Source organism: Piliocolobus tephrosceles, chromosome 10, assembly GCF_002776525.5.
Source record: "Piliocolobus tephrosceles isolate RC106 chromosome 10, ASM277652v3, whole genome shotgun sequence".
In the NCBI taxonomy this organism is placed as follows: Eukaryota; Metazoa; Chordata; class Mammalia; order Primates; family Cercopithecidae; genus Piliocolobus; species Piliocolobus tephrosceles.
The window spans coordinates 4,598,176-4,602,450 of NC_045443.1; the positions used below are offsets into that span (position 1 = coordinate 4,598,176).

A 4,275-nucleotide genomic window follows, 5' to 3' on the forward strand; every position below is an offset into this window, starting at 1 on the left:
GTTCGAGACCAGCCTGGCCAACATGGTGAAACCCTGTCTCTACTAAAAATGCAAAAAAAAAAAAAAAAGTCAGGCGTGGTGGTGGGCACCTATAATCCCAGTACTGGGAAGGCCAAGGCAGGAAAATTGCTTGAATTCAGGAGTCGGAGGTTGCAGTGAGCCGAGATTATGCCACCGCACTCCAGCCTGGGTGACAGAGTGAGACTCCGCCTCAAAAAAAAAAAAAAAAGTTATGGTTAAAGAGACTTTGTAAGTATAAAGGTATTTATGAATGTGATCTATGGTTATTATAAAATCTCCTTATTATGCAATTTATTTTCCCTCATTCAGCAAAATTCTAATGCAAGGACCCTGAAAGATCAGCTCATAATTCTACCCGATAATCTTGATTCTAATAAACCAATTGCAAAGAGAGAGAGAGACGTAGTAAGAAAGACAATCAGTGAAATTTGATGAAATTAAGGAACTATTGTTCACCCTTTTTAGTTGTGACAGTTGTACTGTGGACATACATGTATGTAGGAGAAGCTTCACATGCTGTTACACACGGAGCAGCCACAGATGAAATGACATCATGTTTGGATTTGCCTTAAAGTCATCTGGATGGGAGGGGGAACTGGGGTCAGGTGTAGAGAAAAACAGATTGGCCACGTGCTAATAATTGTAGCAGCTGGGTGAGGGAGCGTGGTAGTTATTTATATCTCCTACTTTTATGTTTGAAACGTTTCCATAATAAAAGGAAAAAACAATAACAATGAAATCCAAAAGAGGGATCGACGATTAAACATCAGTGATGGCAGCTGAGAACCAGGGAGAGCGGCCTGACTGGAGGGTCAGCTTCCCTGTATACCTCGGATGCAAGGAAGAGGCACAGTAAAGGGGGAAAGCTGGAAACTGGGCAGCCTGCTACACACACACACAAGACTGTGGGACAAAAACAAGTCACGTAACCTCTCTAGGCCACAGTTTCTTCATCTTTAAAGTGAGAACGTGAGACTCAAATGCCCCTTTCAGGGTTAATGTAATAGGATTTTTAGGAATCTCAAGCAATCAGATATATCTTGCCAGATTTTCTGAATATAATAGATAAATCTCACTTTCAAGGAAATGAAACAATTCAAAATATGCCAGGCAAAGAGCCGGGCACGGTGGCTCACACTTGTAATCCCAATGAATCATGAGGCTGAGGCCGGCAGATTACTTGAGCCCAGGAGTTCAAGGCTGTCATAAGCTCTGATCATATCACTGCATTCTAGCAACAGAGCAACAGAGCAAGACCCCAACTCTAAACAATAAAAATAAATAAAACATACCAGAAATGTTCTTTATTTAAAGCAGCACAGCAACAGAGTGTCTGGCTAAGTGCAAATCCTTTGTGAAGGGCATACCTTCCTCCCCGGTGTATTTGTGGCTTCAGATTCGCCTGGTACAGTAAAAGATCAATTGACCAAGACACTGAGTTTGCAGAAATTCTTCCAAACTTCATTTTTACAAATGGAATGTTACCTTATGGAAAAAAAAAGTCCTCTATGTTTCTCTCGAAATCAGGTAATTTCTCTCAAAAACAGGAGTCTACTTCCCCTTAGGAAGAGGCTAGAGCGAGGCACGCAGTCTTCTTGGTGATCTTGCAGGGGTCCTGCTTGAGGTGGCGCAGGGCACCAGCTATCAGTGTCCAGAACTAGAGAGGTAGACAGCACAGGTGGAGGTCAGGAGGAGTCTGCCAGTTTTATGGAAGATTCTCCTGGAAGTGGGGGACAAAACAAAGAGGGCCCATTAATAAAAGCTTCTGATTGGCTGCCTCAATTACAGGGCTTTCTTGCATCCTTCAATCCCAAATGGGCTTCTCACATTTCTCCTTGTTACCTTAAGGGCTTGGAACAGGGACGGGCATGGTGGATCACACCTGTAATCCCAGTACTTTGGGAGGCTGAGGCGGGCAGATCACTTGAGGTCAGGAGTTCCAGACCAGCCTGGCCAACATAGTGAAACCCCGTCTCTAAAAAATACAAAAATTAGCCAGGCGTGGTGGTGCACGCCTGTAATCCCAGCTACTCAGGAGGCTGAGGCAGGAGAACTGCTTGAACCCCGGAGGCGGAGGTTATAGCGAGCCGAGATCATGCCACTGCATTCCAGCCTGGGCAACAGAGCGAGACTCTTGTCTCAAAAAAAAAAAAAAAAAGTAAAAAAAGACTTGAAACAAAATTTTCTAATATATGGCCTAGAAATCTCTCTCTCATTTCTTCCAAAAAGCACCTGATTTTGTCTACCAAGGATTCAACACTATTTTGTCCTGTTAAGAGCACCCTGTCTCGCTGATCATTAAAAAAACCAACCCAGAAATGCCTTTGAACAGTCAGTAAAAGCCCACATTGTTTGAACAACTACTGTCTGCAGACACTCGCCAGGAGCTACGGGAGATAGAAGGGAGTCAGAAAGACTCTGACTTCCTTTTGTTGAGAGACAAACCAGTGACAAATCAGATTTCGATGGCCGGGGTTCCAATATTGTGTTTGCGTACCAGCTCATCCCGTAGCCACTGAGTACTTAGGCCCCTGTTTCCGTCTCTGTAATATGTTGATAAAAATAACACCAACTCACAGGGTTCTTGGGAGAATTAAATGCGATAACCCCATAAAGCAGTTACAATGGTGGGTGGCACATGCTAAATGTTCAATAAATGTTGTCTGATCATCTGAGAAATGTACTCGTGCAAGAAGCCGCTAACACCAGGAGATGCCACACCAGCGAGGTCACATGACACCTAATACCCAAGGCCACATGAATAGTAGAGACGGTACATTTGCTGCAGGAGAATAGGGTGTGCGTGTTACTGGGGGCACCAGGACCAACTGGGCTAGCTTCCAGGGTGTCTGAGACTTCCATCACCCAAATGACTGGTTTGAGCCACAGCCCACCCAGGGACGAATGTGGACCAGCCTGGACCTCAGGGCACTTGGGCTTTGTCCCCCAAACAGAACTTGGAGTCTTATGGGTGTGGGGGATGGCTGGTCAGGAAGGGATTCGCAGAGTGGAGTCACTGGCGCCAGGGGCTCAAAGATGGACAGGATTCCCAAAGGTTAGAGGCAGAGATAATAAAGAGGCCGGCCTAAGGGCAGCCCATCTTCTCTTTCTAGAAGCCCCTTTCATGGTCACCTCTTCCAGGGTTGAACATGACGCACTGTTGGGAGTGGATTCCTCTCTCTCCCTGAAATTCCCCAGCTGCTGCTCAAACAGAAACCTACTTTTGCTTGCCTGGCTCTTGGGGGAGCTGTTACCTGCATCCCCTCCCTACAGAGCAGCCCTTCTCAGAGCTGAGGGCTGAGGTCCCATCAGCCCTTCCCCGGGGCTTGCTCCTCTCCCGAGGACCATGTACTGCGGCTCTCCTGGAAGCCACGACTCGCCTTTGTGCATGGCCCAGCACAGGGAAGCCAGCCCTCGAGAGGACTTTGAGGTCTCCCCTGGCAGGGACCCAGGCTTGTGGCTGCTGTGCAGTCGCTCTCTCCACCACCTCCACCTTCCAGAGCTGTAGGGGACACAGCCGCCACCAGCACCCCTTCCCAGGTCAGCTCAGAGGCTTTCTTAGGACCTTGGCATTCCACTCTGGGCCATCGCAAGGGACTTCAAGTGAAAAACAAAACAAAACAAAAACTGAGGAACGTCTTCCTCGGTACAACAGAAGCCCAGTCCAGCTCACTTACTAGCTGGGTGACCTGGGGAACATCACATGACCTTTCTGTGCTTCAGTTTCCCAATCTATTAAACAAGGACAACAGTAATCTCTATTGTGCTTGTTTGGAGAAGTGAGTGAGTTGATATAAAGGATGCGTTTAAAACAGTGCCTTTTTCAACATTAGGGAACTACTGGCATGTTGTTCTTTTATAGTGGTTACGGGTGCAGGGTACTGAATTAGGCAGATGGTGGAGACATCAATTAACCTCTCTGAGCTTCAGTTTCTTCATTTTCTTAAAATGAAGATAATGACAGCACCTACCATTAGACTGTGGGGGCACCCAATGAGGTGATGCATGCTAGTGGTTTTATGTGAATGATTTAGCACAGTCCTTGGCATGTAGTAAACCAGAAAAAGGCTCACACCTTGAATGAACGAATGAAAGAAAGAAAAAAAGGAAGGAAGGAAGGAAGGAGGGAGGAAGGGAGGGAGGGAGGGAGGGAAGGAAGAGAGAAAGAAAGAGAGAGAGACACACAGACTAGAGCAGGCTGGGTGCAGTGGTGTGTGCCTGTGGTCCCAGCTACTTGGGAAGCTGAGGCAGGAG

General features: G+C 46.7%; 1 long non-coding RNA gene across 1 annotated transcript in view; it reads right to left on the reverse strand.

Annotated features, from left to right (window-relative positions):
* Positions 1-1,310: 1,310 nt before the first annotated feature.
* Positions 1,311-4,275, reverse strand: part of LOC111535840 — a 27,477-nt gene continuing 24,512 nt past the window's right edge. The window contains exons 3-4 of the long non-coding RNA XR_002729582.2: positions 3,989-4,096; positions 1,311-1,738 (exon numbers count right to left, since the gene is read on the reverse strand). This is a non-coding gene — a long non-coding RNA (uncharacterized LOC111535840). The remainder of the gene's footprint in view (positions 1,739-3,988; positions 4,097-4,275) is intronic.